The sequence below is a fragment of the Vigna unguiculata genome, chromosome 6 (genome assembly GCF_037176805.1).
Source record: "Vigna unguiculata cultivar grain cowpea cultivar isolate G323 ecotype 2 chromosome 6, ASM3717680v1, whole genome shotgun sequence".
Lineage (NCBI taxonomy): Eukaryota > Viridiplantae > Streptophyta > Magnoliopsida > Fabales > Fabaceae > Vigna > Vigna unguiculata.
In genome coordinates this window covers 5,887,797-5,907,687 of record NC_140797.1, presented here as the reverse complement: position 1 = coordinate 5,907,687, position 19,891 = coordinate 5,887,797, and the positions used below count along the sequence as shown (strand labels likewise).

The 19,891-nt window shown below is 42.2% G+C and overlaps 1 long non-coding RNA gene across 1 annotated transcript; it reads left to right on the top strand.

Moving 5' to 3' along the window:
• The first annotated feature begins 1,373 nt into the window (after positions 1-1,373).
• On the top strand, positions 1,374-18,056 carry LOC114187749 (uncharacterized). The gene is made up of 2 exons (XR_003605338.2): positions 1,374-17,571; positions 17,689-18,056. It is a non-coding gene; the product is annotated as an uncharacterized LOC114187749 (long non-coding RNA).
• Positions 18,057-19,891: the final 1,835 nt, after the last annotated feature.

Below are 19,891 nucleotides of genomic sequence, written 5' to 3'. Positions count from 1 at the left end.
TTCAAGGTAAGGATTGCATTCTAACACTCTAAAGTGTCAGTTAGTCTCACATAGAGCGTACTGACTCGAGTGGTGAGAGTAGTAGGAGGGCTGTAACCCATTAAGGGCTAACCTTATGTGTGGGGGATGAGACACTAGAACAATTAGCTCGGTAGAGCGGTAAAAGCCACCATAAGTGCAAGCATCTACTGAATCCGACTAATTATATGTATTCGAATGAGTTGTGTCTGAGTCTTAGTGTATTGTTTGCAGGTCATAACATGATTTGTTGGCTTATGCATATTGAACTATAAAATTGTACGTAGTTGTATGATAAATCATTTTCTACTCTAGCTTACCCTTTTATTTGTTGTATGTCTTGCTTGTATGGTTCTCTCTTTTTACGATGATCATTAATTTATTGATATGAGCAGATGCGAGAAATTCTCGTAGCCAACAAAGAAATGGTGACTCTGCTGCATAACCTGCTTGGGCTGGATTCCTTTTACTTGGAGTTTTCTTTTAGGGCTACGACCCATGTGTTGTCTTGTCTTTAAGTTTTACTTTGAAATGTTGTTGATACATTATGATATTATGTTACCAGCATCGTGGTGTGCTTGAGTTTCCTTCCTATTTCTTTTGGACAATTGTAAGGAGTAACATTTACACTCTAGGGCCATGCTTACTATATTAATCTGTGTGACGCTTCCTTTAATTAGGGTCATTAATTAAATGGGGTGTTACACATACCATTATTTAAAGATAAACAAAAAATGACTTTATTCACTAAATAAAAGGAATCACACATCCACAACTAATAATTATAATCTAAACAAAATCTTCACAATTGAAAATATATCTACTATAATTATAAGAAAACAAACTAATAGGGATAATACCTAAATACAGCTATTTAAATTCTTGACAACTGTCCTCTTTTCTGATTTTTTTGTCATTTCAAAATTTTTATTTCTCGTTTATTGATGTGACCTCATTAAGCCTCATAGCTTAGGCCATTGGCTAGGCCCATTTCTTTTATTTTATTTTATTTTATTTTATTTTTAATTAAATAAAAGTTGTTCTAATTGGGTTTGTTTTGCTAATTGTAGCGTATTTTTCCAAGCTGCAAATTATTGAAATGTTGGCATTGGGCTTGTGGCCTAATTCTTCTCCATGCCTTCCGCACACACCAGATTTCCTCACCCCTCTTGATTGGGCCTCGAGCATCCCAATTTCATTTGCACACCTCACACGTCTACAAAATGGCATCCAGCGCATTCTTCAAGCATCGCCTAATTGAGTCTTCTATGGGCCTGCAACCAGAAAGCTCTTCTACGCGTGACAAGTGCAGCCCAACAACACATTTTTCCTCCACGTGTAGCATGCATCTTTCTTCATTTGTTTTTAATTGGGTCGAGACTCATCATTCAACAGCCCAATCAAGTACTCTCCACGCATAAGCAAACTTTTCTCCCACGTGAAAGTTGTGCTAGGGTTTCTCACTTCAAGCGTCTAATTCCTTCTTCTCAAGAGGCGTCGTTGGCTTTTCTTGCCTCAAACCATCACGCGTTCCTTTCGTAAAGCCTTTGTTAGGGATTCTTCATCACGTGTGAATCACCAACCGCTGGGATTCGATATACCCTTGTTTTACTTGAACCCTCCTTTTCTCCTTTCACGTTTTTCCTTTTGTTGTCGTTAGGAATCTGTTAGATGGCCTCCTCTTCGTTGTTGTTTATCGGCTGCCTTTCCACCTATATAAAGGCAAGCCAACCTCATGTATGGATCAACTTAGATGAATGAGATAGTGGTTGAGATAAACCCCCATTCGTCAGCTCACCCTTCCCCTTAGATGAGGATTTCTCCTCCTAGGGCTCCAAACACCGTGTGTGTGTGTGAGTTTCCAATGAGAAACCAAAGAGAATCATCCTTTATCGAGTGTTCCGCTGCATATGGATGGTCTTCCGCGAGCTTCAATCAGTAGAACACCAATTGGAGAGGTTTTCCGGCAAATTTCGAGACAGACTGGCCTCATCAAGTGGTATTTAGAGCCACTCGGTTCTCAGAGGTCTTCAAAGATAAGTGTTCTTCATCTTATTTTTGTTCTTCTTTAATTTTTTGTTTGAATCTGTCTTGTTCATGCTCTGCTTGAGTCTGATTTTTTCTCTTTTGAATTTGTGCCGTTGTGTTTTATTGTTGATATTGATTCCAAAATGTTTGTTCTAATTTTCCTGAATCAATACTATGACGAAATGTCTAGATTGTTGAATCTGCCGCTCAATGCATGTTAGTTAGGTTTTATTTTCAATTTGATTACCTAGCTTTCAATTTTCTATTCTTGTGTTTTGTCTTAGTTTTTGTTTAATTCGTTTTATATGTCACTGAATTCCATAGACGTTGTGCCTAATTTGTTTATTGTTCATTGTTTCACTTTTGTTCAGTCTATGTTCTGTTCTATTTTTAATTGATTAGTTCTTGTGATTGTATGAGTTCTGAATTTGTTATTAGATCATTAGCAAATTGTCTACAGTGCCAATTGATACTCTTCTTGTTCAATTATGCTTAAACTGCCTCTGTATTCATGATAGAAAAATCCATTGCTGACCAATGATTGTAATGACTTAACTCTACTTCTTCCACTGCATTCATGATACATCTGATTCTATTTAGATTGTTTACATGGAAGTCTAGTTGGTTTTGGTCCACACATAGGCTGAGTCTTTGTTGTTTTGTTTGCCTTAGTTGTTTCTAAGCTACACTTTGACTTTTCTGCTATGTGCAAACTACTTTAGTTTTGCAGGCCAATGTGCAACTGCTGAGTTTTTGGTAATTTGTTTGACTCAATGCTTGATTTTAAAACCAATACCGTGTTTTCATTCCAGTATTGGTGTGAGGTCTTGTGATTGAAACATATTTTGCATAGTAGTTTAAAGACTACATCTATTTCACTCCATTGTGTTGTTTTATGTGTTGGAAGCACTTTAGTTTCTTAATTTGAATGCTTTGGCCGAGATCCTGTTGTTGTTTTCACTACAGCTTTTGCAATATCAATTACCTTGAGAAAATATATTATGGTGTTCTGTTTTGCTGAATTAGTGTTTCTAATATTTCTCCACCTATCCAAGGTTGATTTTCTTTGCTTACATTAATTTACAACATATTCATAACTGGCAGACTTTTGTGCTTGTCTGAGCTGATTGAGTTGCATATTGTTGTTGTGTACTCCTTGGTTATATCATGTTGTGTGGCAATGAATCTTGCACATTCTATTTTTGATGTCTCCTTTCTGGCCTTCATTGTTCACTATAGTTGTTTTTGGCCATTTCTGTTTCCTTGATTCAACATCAGTCATTTCTGTTTTCTACCACTGCTATCTATTTAACTCAATAGTGTTTTATGATGTCTGATTCATTTGTGTGAATTCTGCTACAGAATTGTTGGTCTTGCTAATTCAAGTCTGCTACATATTGCTAATTGTTTGCATTGCCCTAGAGTTTCTTGCGAAGTCATTGTTGTTTAGTGTGCTTTTCATCATTTTTTTAGTTGAATCAATTTTGAAATCTGTTATATGCAATTGACCATTTGAATGGACTTGGAAAACTGCAATTGAAGTGAACTGTGATTTAAAGGAATAGATGCACATGATCTGTGTAAGTTGAAAATAAAATTTGTGGAAAAGATATATGATGCGAAAATATGCAATGCCAGATAGTGTGTGAATCATTTGAGTGAAAAGAATGAGTGAATCAAAAACAGTTCACAACTTAGTATTGACCATTCCTTTGAAAAATAATGTGCATATGCTCTTGATTTAACTTGTTTTTTTAGTCTTGTTTGAATTTTGGTTTTGTTTGACCATATTCTAGACCTATTCTTTAGGTTCTCTTTTGTGTGCCATCCCTTATTGCTTTGCCTTTGTTTCTTGATTGTCTTTGTTGGCTATCCTTTGAGTTTGTCTATTAAATCTCTCACTTGATGTTGTCCAATTCTTCCATTTGAGCTTTTATTGATTTCTCCTCCTAGGGTTCAAAACACTATGTGTGTGTGTGTGAGTTTCTAGTGAGAAACCAGAGAGAATCGTCCTTTATCGAGTCTTCCGCTGCGTATGGATGGTGTTCCCCGACCTTCAATCGGTAGACCACCAATCAAAGTGGTTTTCAAGTGAATTTCGTGACGGACCGATTTTGAGATATTGGATGTAGGGAGTCGTCTAGTTTTCAGCGTGGTTCGGGTCCAGTTTGAGGCGAATGTTTGTTGTAGATGGTGCGGATTATGTATATTGTAAGAAGGATTTGTGCCAGCTTTTTAGTTTACTACTGGCTAGTTTAGATAGGATGTCGGCCCTGACATTTTCACTTCTAGGGATGTGTTGGAGCATACACGATCAAAAGCGGATTGGATGACGTTGTGGATAAGATGATAGTTGTACTGCACCTAGGCGGCCTAACATGACTATAACAGTAAAGTCCGCCTACATAACCCCCAAGGATGCAAATAGTAACCAGATAAATCAAGCGGAACAATTGGCGTCCACCGTGGGGCACGAAGTAACACCTTACGTATCATCTCGCCTTTCTTGATGATGGTTTCTACTCGCAGCAGAGCTAGAGTGACGAAGCAAACTGAATCAGGGCCTGCAACGCCTACTGGCACCATCCCGGACTTGGCCGCCATCCTTGAAGGCCAAGCCAAAATGTAACAAGAGATGGCTGATCTGAAGAAGCGCAGTGCTGATGAGATGTAGGCTCTCAGACAAGAAAACTCCCAACTAAGGAGGAAGATTGAGGCTGACCCCACCCAGAAGGGAAAAGCCAAAGGAGCATCAGAAGCCACAAAGTCTCCAGCTTACCAGCCTAATGAGGAAGAAAGCGAGTACAATCCTACCCCGCACACAGCAGACACCCATCATCTCTACCCATCACACACACTTGCACCACACCCTCCCAGGACACCCCGCAACACCTACCCCCGCTGCCACCCTTCCCACTACTCATATCCCACCTTACAACTTTACTTCCACCTTTCCCACCTTCATCCATCATCCTATTTCGTCTCATCCATTACCACCCCAACCACCCAGGTGTCGCCACCCTTTTACCGATTCTCGCCGCGACAGGCGCCCCACCCAACCAACCAGCCATGAACCCCAATCTGCCCTCACTGATGTTGCCCTAACTGATCCCCCATTATGCGACACAATTAACACCATCTCTGGCGGCATTGCTAGTGGCGGGTCTACCTCCTCAGCCAAAAAGAAACATCTCTGCCAACTCTAGTCCATTAACCACATAACCCACTCCCACCATAGACGCTGCATGCCTCTCATTACCTTTACAGACGATGATTTCCATGGCATCGATCACCAGCAGGACGACCCCATAGTCATCACGGTCGAACTTAAAAACTATGCGGTCAAGAAGGCTCTTTTCGACCAAGGCAATTCAGTTGACATCTTATATTGGATGACATACCAGAAAGTACAGCTTCCCACTACTGCCATGGTCCCCTATGATGAACCTATATACGGCTTCTCCAGGGAGAAGGTCTCCACTCGCGGGTACATCGATCTCCATACCGTTTTTCGTGATGGCACTCAAACCAAAACAATCCCCATTCGTTTCCTTGTCGTAGACGCGCCTACATCATACAATGTCCTCCTCAGCCGACCATCCTTCAACACTCTAGGCATTGTTGTATCTACGACATACTTGGCCATGAAATTCCCATCTCCATCTGGTGAGATTCTTACCATCCACAGCGACCAACGGCTCGTGCGCGAATGCTACATGGGCAGCCTACGTCTATAACTACCCATCCTCCAAACAAACAACATTGAGTGCCCACCCGGCTCTGACACTTATCTGGGAATGACTTGGACCCTAGAGTAGGATGCGATGCACGCCTCGAACAAGTCGATGAAACTGTAGACTTAGAACTCCCTAATGGACGCACCCTCAAACTGGGCACCGACCTCCGACAAGAACAGCGTGACATACTAACACCCACCCTAATCAGCATCACCGACCTCTTTGCCTGGTCAGCCGCTGACTTACCCGGCGTTGACCCTCAAGTTGCAATCAACAAGCTCTCCATTTATAAAGAAGTCGGATACGTCTTCCAGAAAAAATGGAAGCTTGGCGAAGAACGTCGACTAGCAACAAAAGTCGAAGCCGACAAGTTACTAAGCGCAGGCTTCATCGAGGAAGCCCACTACACCACCTGGCTTTCTAATGTAGTTCTGGTCAAAACAGCAAATGGCAAATGGCAAATGTGCGTCGATTATACAGATCTCAATAAGGCCTGCCCTAGAGACGCTTACCCTTTACCCAATATTGACCGGCTAGTTGACGGTGCAGCCAGCAACAAGGTCCTCAGTTTTCTAGATGCATACTCCAGATACAACCAGATCCCAATGGCCACAACCGACATGAACAAGACTGCCTTCATCACAGACGACGCCAACTATTTTTACAAGGTCATGCCTTTCGGCCTGAAAAACGCAAAAGCAACTTATCAACGATTGATGGATAAAGTCTTCAGCCATATAATGGGCAAGTTTGTCAAAGTGTACATCGATGACATGGTTGTTAAATCCCCAAGTCATCACCAGCATGCTCAAGACTTATCCACAGTATTCTCTACATTACGGTAGTACAACCTCCACCTCAACCTTGAAAAATATGTTTTCAGCGTCGATCGTGGCAAATTACTTGGCTTCATGCTAACACAACGCTGCATAGAAGCAAAGCCCGAAAAATGTAATGCCATTATTAAGATGAGAAGCCCCAATAATGTCAAGGAAGTACAACTCCTCATTGGCCGTCTGACCGCCATATCCCGTTTCCTACCCAAATTAGCTGAGCAAACCCAGCGCATCATTCAACTACTTAAGAAATCCGCAAGGTTCTCTTGGAACGACGAATGTGAGCAAGTCTTCCAAAACCTCAAAGCCTCCTTAAGATCACCACCTATCCTCCATAAGTCGAATATCCACCAACCCCTTCTCGTTTACATTACCGCAACATATCACACTGTAAGTGCCACGCTAGTTCAGGATGTCGCTGGCACTCAACATTCCATATACTTCGTCAGCCGAACCTTGCAGGATCCAGAAAACAGGTACCAAATGGTGGAAAAGCTGTCCTTATCCCTAGTACATGCAGCACGACACCTACGCCCCTACTTCCAAAACCACAACATCATCGTTAAAACCAATTATCCCATTCAGAAGATACTCTAAAAGCTAGACCTTGTCGGCCACATGTCCTCTTGGGTCAAGGAACTATCGGAGTTTAACACACGTTACGAACCCTACGGCCCCATAAAAGCTCAATGCCTTCTCGACTTTTTAAACGACTTACAACACACCCTTGAAGAGGACCAATGGACACTTTACGTAGATGGTTCTTCAAATCTGAAGGGGGCAGGGGCCGATATCGTTCTTGAAGGCCCCAACGACATACTCATTGAAAAATCCCTCCACTTTGCCTTTAAGACCTCCAACAATCAAGCCGAATATGAAGCCATCCTAGCCGGCTTATCCCTCGCACACGAAGTTGGCGTCAAAACACTCACGTGCAAAACCAATTCCAAACTCACAGTGGGCAAAGACTCTACCATCCTGCAATACTATCACCTAGTCTGCAACGTCATCCAATCCGCTTTTGAACGTGTGTGCGTCCAATACATCCCCATAAGTGAAAATGTTAGAGCCAACACACTATCTAAACTAACCAACATTAAGCTAAAAAGCCGGCACATATCCCTCTTACAATAGACATTATCCGCACCGTCCACAACAAACATTTGCCTAAACCTAGCCTAAAACCAAGCCAACAACTAGACAACTCCCTACATCCAATATCTTAAAATCGGTATCCCTCCGCCTGACGCTGACAAGAGCTGGCTGGCTAAAGCCGCCAGGTATACGATGATAGGGGATGACTTATACAAGCGGGGATCATTCAACCACTCCTCAAATGCGTCACAACCGAACAAGCCCAATACATAATAAAAGAATTGCACGAAGGCATATGTGGCCACCAGAATACTCCGAGCCGGTTACTTTTGGCCAACTATGGAGGCAGACTACCACACTTTTGTCAAAAAATGCATACCGTGCCAAAAGCATGGCAACCTCATCCATTAGAAGCAAGAACCACTCCACTCCATAATCTCCCCATGGCCCTTTGCAAAGTAGGGAATGGACATTCTCGGCTCCTTTACCCCGAGAAAAGGCCAAGTGAAATTTTTGATAGTAGACATTAATTACTTCACCAAATGGATAGAAGCCAAACAATTAGCCACCATCACAGCTCAACAAGTCCAGTAGTTTGCCTGAAAGATATCATATGTCGTTGTGGCGTCCCATATCCAATCATAACCGACAATGGTCGACAGTTCATAGACAAAGAACTCGCTAAGTTTTACACCGGCCTCAGCATCAAACTGTAACTAGCTCTGTCGAACATCTGCAGACCAATGGTCAAGCCGAAGCAGCCAACAAAGTTATACTAGTAGGGTTGCACAAAAGATTGGATAACGCCACGAGCTGATGGCCAGAAGATTTAATAGAAGTGTTGTGGGCCTACAGGTGTACCCCCAGTCAACAACAAATGAATCCTCTTTTAGCCTAGTATACGGCGCAAAGGCCATGATTCCAGTAGAAATTGGCGAACCATCTCTCCACCGAGAACTATACGACTCGGATCAAAACCACCAAAATATGTGCACCTACCTCGACCTCCTATCTGAATTATGAAACAAAGTGCACGTTCACAAAGGAAAGAAAAGGAAAGCGGAGCTGCCCGCTAGGTATGGTGGAGGAAAGGATGTGAAGAAAGTGAGGGCCGCCTTGTTGGGGCCGGGATCGTCAAGTGGGGCTATGAAGCCAGAAGCTGGACTGATAGAATTCCCGGAGACGACCGTACGAAAGGATATAGAGATCAATTTGTCAGAAACACTAGTTAACTCCATTGATAACATGGAGCCGTATGCCATGGTGAAGGCTATGGTAGAATTTAGTAGCAAGGCGTTAATTTTGGGTCGTAGGGTGGTAGTATGCTGCAAAGGGAGTTGATGGATGGGAGTCGGTCAAAGGTAGAGGAACTGCAAAATCTAGTGGATAAGCATGCCGAGGAGAAAGCGGCCTGGGAGAAGGAGAGAAAGGAATGGCTAAAGGAGTAAAAAAGGTTGGGGACCTGGAAAGTACGCTGCTTGGACTCGGAGGGGAAGTTGAAGGGCTAAATTGCGGATCTGGAGATGGATTATGACGAATTAAAGGAGAAGCATGATGGCCTGGAAGTTAATTGGAGGACCTTAAAGGTTATATAATTCGGGAACATATTAATGGGTTTCAGAAGGGCGTGAGCAGGAGGCCTTATTTTTCAAAGACGTAGATGAGTCAGATTCCAGGTTTGATGTGAATAAGGACGTAGTTGATGTCCAACTCATAAGCGAGGTCGAGACTAATCCTGAGGAGGAGGCGGAGAGGGTGGCGGTCGATGAAGATGTGAATGCTGAAGTGGCAGTGGTTGCAAAAGGTGATGAGGAGAAGGCGGCTTAGAATATAGGCTTTATATTTACTATTTGTTATGAATTCTAAGTCTGTAATAACCCGTACACTATTTTTCTTTCTTTTAAATATGATGCACGTTTTCAGATATTTGTCGTGTTGGTTGATGATGATAGTATATTGTGTAGGAACGCGATTGTTGAATGCTATTAGTATGGATTTGTTACGTATTCGATATATTGTTACTTAAGCGATTAAAAACATATAAAGGGTGTTCAACACAGGCTGCTTACTTGTGGTAAGGGTGGGGAACTTAAGCGATTAAAACATATAAAGGGTGTTCGACCCAGGCCGCTTACTTGTGGTAAGGGTGGGGAACTTAAGCGATTAAAATATATAAAGGGTGTTCGACCCAGACCGCTTACTTGTGGTAAGTGTGGGGAACTTAAGCGATTAAAAACATATAAAGGGTGTTTGACCCAGGCCGCTTACTTGTGGTAAGGGTGGGGAACTTAAGCGATTAAAAACATATAAGAGGTGTTTGACCTAGGCCGCTTACTTGTGGTAAGGATGGGAAACTTAAGTGATTAAAATATATAAAGGGTGTTCGACCCAGGCCACTTACTTGTGGTAAGGGTGGGGAACTTAAGCGATTAAAACATATAAAAGGTGTTCGACCCAGACCGCTTACTTGTGGTAAGGGTGGGGAACTTAAGCGATTAAAAACATATGAAGGGTGTTCGACCCAATCTGCTTACTTGTGGTAAGGGTGAGGAACTTAAGCGATTAAAAACATATAAAGGGTGTTCGACCCAGGCCGCTGACTTGTGGTAAGGGTGGGGAACTTAAGCGATTAGAACATATAAAGGGTGTTCGACCCAGGCCGTTTACTTGTGATAAGGGAGGGGAACTTAAGCGATTAAAAAAAATACATAAGGGGTGTTCGACCCAGGCCGCTTAGTTATGGTAAGGGTGGGGAACTTAAGCGAGTAAAAGATGGATAAAGAGTTGAGCGTGTGATCAAGAACCCTTTGTTTTATTCAAGAATTTTGGGATGCCTCATTAAAAATTGCCTGGCCAAAACCCTCCTTAGGGAAAGATGCTAGGTGAGGAAAAAGAGTACACCCAAGGTTACAAGTATTCGGTACAGTAAGTAGTCTAATTGAAGTAAAATTTAAGATGAGATACATTCCATGTATTCGGTATCTCTTCGCCTAATAATTGTTCAAGCTTGTAAGCACCGCCTCCTCAATCATCACATATTTGGTACGGGCTATCCCAATTGGCGGAGAATTTTCCATCCTTCTTTCTTGCGCTGCTGGCCATTCTCCAAACTAGGTCTCCCTTTGCGAATGATCGCGGACATAAGTTCGTGTTATATTTTCCAACCGCTCTCCAATTAGCTGGTTAGTTGACTTACACATAATTCATAGCTGGTTAGTTGACTTACACATATTATAGCACTTAAAATTACAAAAAGATACCTTCAATCTCAACAATCAAATGAACCGAATTATAAACCCTAATTAAGCCCTTAGTGGGCAGCCTATCATTAAACTTCATCGGCGTCTCCACCACCTCCTTATTTGCCACTGACAACTTCTTAATCTTCATGTCCTTATATCGCCAAGGGTTATCGGTCAAACTAAGAAAGAACTTAGTACTCCCGTCATAGTTATAGAAATATGATCTCCTAGCCTCTTTCACTACTGCTTTGAAGAATCCATCCTTGAAATGTTTGAATGACTGGGTGAACGCGTCCAGTCTGCTTATACTTGGCTGACTCACCAAAGATAACCATGTCGTCAGCTGCCGTGGTCTTGTCATAGAAATACAAAAATGCTTGCGGAGAAGGTTGCATGTATAACGAGCGGCTGAGAATGCGAAAGGCTTGCAAGTACGCCTAACTATTCGGATGTAGCTGGGTAGGAGCAACATTTTGTAGACGAATTACCCCTATGGTAAAGTCATCAAACGGTAGCCTCACGTGCAATTGTGAAAAATGACACATATATATGTAGAAAAACTTATCAATCGCTCCCTCCTGGCCGTGGCAGACGCGTTCAATAACAATCACTCGCTCCAAAGACATTATATCACGGCTTACATCCCTCCCTACGACAGGAGTACAGTTAAGCTATTAATTAAGCAACCTTGACCATCTAAATAATGAATATTGATTCTGGACATCTGTAGTGACCCATTCATAACCAGTTAGCTGACCAACTACACTCTACTATCTCCTCTAGAAGGTCTTCCCTCACCTCAGTTACCGTCTCCATCGGAATCCTCCATGTCCCAACCACAGGACTGTCATTCCCCTCATGAGATTGTCTACCTACACCTTCCCTAGATCACCCACTCCCATTACTCGATGTAGATAATGAAATACTATCGCTAGTAATAGACATAACTTTTTTAGTAAGTAAGATGCCGGTAGGAACACAAAACTAATCGGACAGCTCTAACGCACACAAATCACTAATCTCAGATTTCTTACAAATGAGCCAACATGAACAAACTTTCAATAGCATCCTCATTTATAAACATCAATCTGAACCGCTACAATTCCTTCCCGCCAAAAGTTATAAGACACACGAAGTGTCACAACGCATACGAAAAGTCACAATACTTCAAACGACGGTGCAAAACCCTTATGATTAGACCACTAACATCTACACCTTTTCACCTACCACCACCTATTAGGACTTTAGCCTTAACACTGTTCATCACACTTAAAGGCTGGGGAACTGGTGTACTGCACCTAGGCGGCCTAACAAAAATGCTTACACTTCTCATTCTTTGTCACTATAGGTATACCGACACAGGCTGGGGGACTGGTGTACTACACCTAGGCGGCCTAATATGACTATAACAGTAAAATCCACCTACATAACCCCAGGGATGCAAATAGTAACCAAATAAATCAAGCGGACAAGAGTAAGCAGACAAGAGTAAGCGGCCTAAGCCGCCTACTTCAGAAGACGAAACGAGAACCTGACGACCCTTACAGACTTAAAGAATTACTACCAAAGCCCCTAAGGCCCACAATGATTGAGCTAAGGGGCTTGGGCTAGGTCCAGGCCCACTTGTGGCCCAAATAAGGGCCTAGCCTATGACGTGGCCAGACATAATTAATAAACTATAAATACGCGTGGACCCCAACAATTAAAGGTATGCATTCATTAATCTCTTAATCACGAGATTTGACTTTTTGAGAATCCTTTGCTGACTTGAGCGTCGGAGACTTGAGCGTCGGAGTCTTCTCCGCAGGTAACCCCTCTTTGGTACAGGCCAGTCCAAGCCGAGATACCCGTAGTTAACATATGCAAGTAGGAGGAAGCCTACTAGAGAGATTGTGGATTGAGGTAAGGTGATATTTGTGTTTGACATCTCTTATTTGTTCTCCGCAGGAATAATAGTATTGCAGAAGGATAGGGTCTTTGATTTCGAATTCATCGTTCAGATGGCCTACTGTGAGCTTGGAATTGGTTAGGATAAGCCAACTAGGATGGCTTCATATTCGGCTTGATTGTTGGAGGTTTTAAAGGCGAAGTGGAGAGATTTTTCGATGAGGATATCGTTAGGGCCTTCTAAGACGATATCGGCTCCTGCACCCTTTGGATTTGAAGAACCGTCTACACAAAGTGTCCATTGGTCTTCTTCTAGGGTGTGTTGAAGGTCATTGATGAAGTCAAGAAGGCATTGAGCTTTGATGGGGCCGTGTGGTTCGTAACGAATGTTGAACTCAGACAATTCCACGGCTCAAGATGACATGCGACCACCAAGGTCTAGCTTTTGGAGTATTTTCTAAATGGGATAATCGATCTTGACGATGATGTTGTGGTTTTGGAAGTAGGGGCGTAGGCGTCGTGCTGCATGCACTAAGGATAGTGCTAGCTTTTCCACCATTTGTAGTTTCTGGGTCTTACAAGGTTCGGCTAACAAAGTATACGGGGCGTTGAGTACCAATGATGTCCTGAACTAGCGCGACACTTACAGTGTGATCTGTTGCGGTAATGTAGACGAGGAGGGGTTGGTGGAGGTCCGGCTTATGGAGGATAGGTGGAGTTGTAAAGGAGGTTTTGAGGTTTTGGAAGACTTGCTCACATTCGTCGTTTAAAGAGAACTTGGCAGATTTCTTGAGTAGTTGGATGATGGGTTGGGTTTGCTCGGCTAATTTGGGTAGGAAGTGGGAGATGGCGGTTAAGCGGCCAATGAGGCATTGTACTTCTTTGATAATGTTGGGGCTTCGCATATCGATTATGGCATTACACTTTTTGGGGTTTGCTTCGATGTCGCGTTATGTTAGCATGAAGCCAAGGAATTTCCCACGATCGACGCCGAAAATGCACTTTTCAGGGTTGAGTCTGAGGTTGTACTATCGTAATGCGGAAAATACTATGGATAAGTCCTGCGCATGCTGGTGGTGGCTTGGGGATTTGACAACCATGTCGTCGACATACACTTCGGCACACTTGCCCATTATGTGGCTGAAGACTTTGTCTATCAATCGTTGATAAGTTGCTCCTGCGTTTTTTAGGCCGAAAGGCATGACCTTGTAAAAGTAGTTGGGATCGTCAGTGATGAAAGCGGTCTTTTTCATGTCGGTTGTGGCCTTTGGGATCTGCTTGTATCCGGAGTATGCGTCCAAAAAACTAAGGACCTTGTTACCGACTGCACTGTCAACTAGCCGATCAATGTTGGGTAGGGGATAAGCGTCTCTAGGCAGGCCTTATTGAGATCCGTATAGTCAACACACATGCGCCATTTGCCATTTACTTTTTTTACCAGAACCACATTGGATAGCCAGGTGGTGCAGTGGGCTTCCTTGATGAAGCATGCGTTAAGTAACTTGTCGACTTCTACTTTTGCTGCCAATCGACGTTCTTCACCGAGTTTCCGCTTCTTTTGGGAGACATATCTGGCTTCCTTATAGATAGACAACTTGTGGACTACGACTTGAGGGTCGACGCTGGGTAAGTCTATGGCTGACCAGGCAAATAGGTCGGTGTTGTTGATGAGGGTGGGTGTCAGGATATCACGCTGTTCTTGTTGGAGGCCGGTGCCTAGCTTGAGGGTTCGGCCATTAGAGAGTTCCATGGGTACAATGTCATCAACTGGTTCGAGACGTGCGTCGCGTCCTAGCCTGGGATCCAAGTCATTACCTGACAAGGCTATGTCAGAGTCGGGTGGGCGTTCAATGTTGTTTGTTCAAGATTGGTAATTAGGGACGTAGGCTATCCATGTAGCATTCTCGTGCGAGTCGTTGGTCGTCGTGGATGGTAAGGATGTGACCAAACGGAAAGGGGAATTTTATGGCAAGGTGAAGTGTAGAGATGATAGCGCCTAAAGTGTTGAGGGATGGTTGGCCGAGGAGGACATTGTATGATGTGGGCGTGTCGACAATAAGGAAGCAGATGCAAATTGTTTTGGATTGAATGCCATTGCGAAAAATAGTTTGAAGGTCTATGTACCCACGACTGGAAAGCTTCTCCCAAGAGAAACCGTATATAGGTTCGTGATAGGGGATCATGGCATTGGTGGGAAGCTGGAGTTTTTGGTATGTTGTCCAGTATAGAATGTCAACCGAGCTGCCCTGGTCGATGAGGACCTTTTTTACCACGTAGTTCTCAAGTTTGAAAGTGACGACCATGGGATCGTCCTGCTGGTGGTCGACGCCATGGAAATCATCATCGGTAAAGGTAATGAGGGGCATGCGACATCTGTGGTGAGAGTGGGTTATGTGGTTAATAGACTGGAGTTGGCGAAGATGTTTCTTTCTAAGTGAGGAGGTGGATCCACCGCTAGCAAAGGCTTTAGAGATGGTGTTAATTGTGCCACGTAGTTGGGGATCAAACAGGGTGATGTCAGTACGGGGAGGTTGTGGGTCTTGGCTGGTTGGGTGGGTGGGGCGTCAGTCGTGGTAAGTACTGCGGGGGGGATATCTGTGATCGATCATGATGGATGTGGGCGTTCGTCTCTACGGATAAAGCGGCGGAAATGGCCTACGCGAACCGATTCTTCTATTTTATCTTAGAGTGCTTTGCACTCATTTGTGGTATGGCCATTGTTTTTGTGGTAACGACAGTACTTGGTCATGTCTGCGTTGGGAGGGTTAGATGTTTTCCGAGGTGGTGGGATGAGGTCGGCATGGAGGGCTTCGTCAAGAAGGCGGGATCTAGGACACTTAGCGACGCGTATCTGGTGAAACGTGGTTGTCTGGGTTCTCTAGGTTTGGAGTCAGGCCATGGGGGTGGTTTATCAGGGGTTGTAGTTGAGGGGGTGTAATCATTGTAGAACTTGGTGTGAAGGGTCTGCATCTCTTCCATGTGGATATAGTCCGCGACACGTAGCTTAAGTTAATGCATAGATGCGGGTGGGTGGAGGTAGACGTTATTTGCGAACTGTTCAGGTTTGAGGGTGAGGGCCATAAACTGTAGTATCATTTCTTGGTTGAGATGGGGTTTGCAGAGGTTAGCCTTACTAAAGCGACCGATGAAAGCCCGCAGCGTCTCGTCTTGTTCTTGTCTGACACCGAGGAGGGAGAGAGTGGTGGTTTGATGTAGGCGGCTGCCAGCGAAATGGGTAGTAAACATGTGGGAGAGTGTGTCAAAACAGTCAATGGAGTATGGCGGGAGGGTAGTGAACCATTCAAGGGCGGGACCTTTGAAAGTGGTGGGAAAAGCTTTGCAGAAGATGGCATCGTGGGATGTATAGAGGGCGACATTGGTTATGTATATTTTCAGGTGTGCGTCAAGGTTGGTTTCTCCCGTATAACGAGTCAGTGTGAAGGGTTCCCATTAGGCAAGGAGAGGGGTGTTGGTGATGGCATCAGTCAAAGGGTGGCGACGCCTGGGTGGTTGGGGTGGTAATGGGTGTGGCAGAATTGGGTGGTGGACGAGGGTAGGGAAAGTAGTGGTGAAGTTGTGAGGCGGTATATGAGTAGTAGAAAATGTGGTTGCGGGGGTAGGTGTTGCGGTGTGTTTGGGGAGAGTGGAGATGATGGGTGTCTGCTAAGTGGTGGTGAAGGTGTGCGGGGTAGGGTTGTACTTGTTTTCTTCCTCATTGGACTGGTAAGCCGGAGACTTGGGAGACTCTGACGCTTCCCTGGCTTTCCCCTTCTAGGTGGGGTCAGCCTCAATCTTCCTCCTCAGCTGTGAGTTTTATTGCCTGAGTGCCTCCATCTCATCAGCACTACGCTTTCTCAGATCAATGAGCTCTTGTTGCATCTTAACTTGGCCTTCAAGGATAGTGGCCAAGTCCGGGGTGGTGCTGGCAGGCGCTGTGGGACCTGCTTCCGGTTGCTTCGTGACTTCAGCTCTGTTACGAGTAGAAACCATCGTCGATAGTGTGTGCATTGATATGTAAGGTTTTATATTTTGCCCCACGGTGGGCGCCAATTGTTCTTACGGAGAATAAATAAGAGAAGTCAGACACAAACATCACCTTACCTCAATCCGCAATCTCTCTAGTTGGCTTCTCCTTGGCTCACGCATGTCATCTGCTGGTATCACGGCTTTGACCAATGAGGGGTTACCTGTGGATAGGACTCCGATGATCAAGTCAGCCAAAAGATTCTCAGAAAGTCAAATCTCGTGATTAAAGGATTAATGAATGCGTACCTTTAATTACTGTGGTCCGTGCGTATTTATAGTTTATTAATTATGTTTGAACTTGTCATGGGCTGGGCTATTGTTCGTCCTAGGGGTTTTGTCTTAATATTCTAAGTATGGAATGGTCGACAGATGTTGTCTTGTCCCCTGAAATAGGCGGCCTAAGCCGCTTATGGTTGTCTGTTGATTTATTTGATAACTGTTTGCATGCTCGCGGGGTCTTATGTAGGCGGGTTATACCGTATAGTTGTGTTAGGTCGCCTAGGTGCAGTAAAAGTTCCATTGTTGAATATGTATTTGAATCAAGATAGCCCCTCTCAAATGAAAGATGGCCTTCCCTCCCTACAGAATAAATTAAGTTTTTGGAGAATATTCTTGAGAGTCAAAAAAATGTCAATCATGACTAGCAAGACTGTAATGATTATGTCACCAACTGATCTATAGGTTTTGGTTTTCATTTTAAAGGTATTGTTTTCAACTTTTATAATTGTTTATAAATCATTCCATTTAAACTAGAAATAAATGATTTAATTAGTTTTTATTATAACTTTTTGTTGATTTGTGTGGATTCATTTATTTCAGGGTACTGGAGCATATTATTTGTTATTGGACAATTGGTTTCGTGTTTCTATTTTTCTGATGGTTATGCTGGAGTTAAGTTTCAGGAGTCCATGGTGTGTTTCTTAAGCTCCCCCAATATTTTTAATATTTCATAAACAATCGTGGATCCAAAGAAAGGGAATGTCGGAATGATTGCATAGGGTTTTCCATTTTTCAATGTAGTATGTTATAGTTTGTTTTGTTACGGAGTTTTGATTGTTCTGTGTCAGAATATTGTGTTTGCGGGTTTTGTAATACTTTGGGTAACATGTAAGTTGTTGAGATGCTTATGTATATGTTGAACACCAAGCAAATTTTAGTATATTTTTTAATGCTTTAGTATTGTTGTATTTTTGTTAGTGTGTTTTGGCTATCAAATTTTATTTTTAACTCTTACAACTTTAGTTCCATATTGTAGTCAACAAGCAGGTTATCTTACAACTTTAGTACAATATTGCATTCAACAACAAATTATAGTTTTTTTTTTTATTTTGTTATTGTATTTTGTTAACGTTGATATGGTTTAGTTGTTTAACTGCATTGATAATTAATATAAATTGTGGATTTGATTAGATAATTATGATTGGATGAAGTTTATTACTGAATGAATGTCATTACAATATATTATGGAATTCTTTATGAAAATATGGTAGTATATTTGGTATTATATAGTAACTTTTCGTATTTGTTTTCGAAAAATGTTAAGTAGGTTATAAGTTCTAGTGGATAAGTAGGTTATAAGTTCTTTAATTGTGTTATTGTGTTTGAGTTTGTTTATATGTATGGTCTTTCATGGTTTTAAGTTCATTGTGTATTGTGTTTGAATTTGTTTTTATGCATGGTCTTTTATGGTTTTAAGTTCGTATTATACTTATCAGAAAAAAAGTAATACGAATATAGTTGTGTTTTGTAGTACAATATTGTGATTGATTATTTTTATAATATATAATTTCTTTCATTATAAAGAACTTGGACAACATTTGAGTCCTCATTTATCATTTGGAAATTGAGATTTAATTTGTATTGCAGAATGTGGAATTTGTAATTGAGAATAATGTTGTGAAGGTTACAATAGAGGAGATCAAGAAGTTTGAGGTTTTCATAAAGAGTGTTGAATATTTAAGAGGGCAGGGTGATACTTCTAGGAGATACATTATAAGAGGTAGAACCATGGTTCTATAGAAAATCATAAATCTTCCCTACACTTAAAGACATTATTCTTTCTCCTCAATGAGTAATTGTTGCTTTAGGACAATTAATTTGTTTGTTTCTGGTCAAATTTTATGATTTCCAATTATCATTGATTCATGACAAGTTGTGTTTATGTTGTAAATAAATATTGGGAAAGTGTAGTACTTTGGTTCTTTGGTTTTTGTAGGGAGCTAAAACATATTAAGTTGAGACAAAATTACACCACTGAAACAATATACAAACTAGAAAGAACACATAATCATTGTCCCAAAATATCACACGGACAATAAAATAGTAATATTGATAGTAATAAAAATAACAATAATAATAATAATATAAATATAAATAATAATAAAATGAAATGAAATGAAAATGTACTATACCTAGGCGGGCTATGGTAACTACACGGTCAAAACCACCTAGGTATAACCCCACAAATAAAAACAGTACATGAGTAATCGGTTAGACAAGATCACATAGCGGCCCAAGCCGACTACTGTAAAGGACAATACATAATAATAAGTTGCCAACTCCAAACTTAGAATATTACACACAAGGCCCCTAATATCAACACGCTAACACATAACTTGGGCTTGGCCTAGGCCAATCTAGAATCTGAATGTTGGCCCAGAATAGCTAAGGGGGCCCAACCCATAAGGATGATAGACATAATTAATGACTCTATAAATACGCGTGGATGGTGGAGCTCCAAAGGTGCATGAAGAGCTCCATGGGCAGCGGAAATGGATGAAGGAATGGAGGCAAGTTGGAAGGCACTTGCAAGCAATGGAAGGTAAAAGAGGTGATAGGATTTCCTAATCTATGCTAGCCTAGGGAAGGTGGCTAGAGGTAGAGAGAGGAAATCTCTAGAAAGTGGTGACTCTCAAAGGCAATAGAGGGAGGAGTGCTCTCAACTCAAGTTGCATCTATTGCATAAAATTTCAAGAGTGTCTACAAATGAGTGAAATTTTGGCTTTTATATGAAGCCATTTAC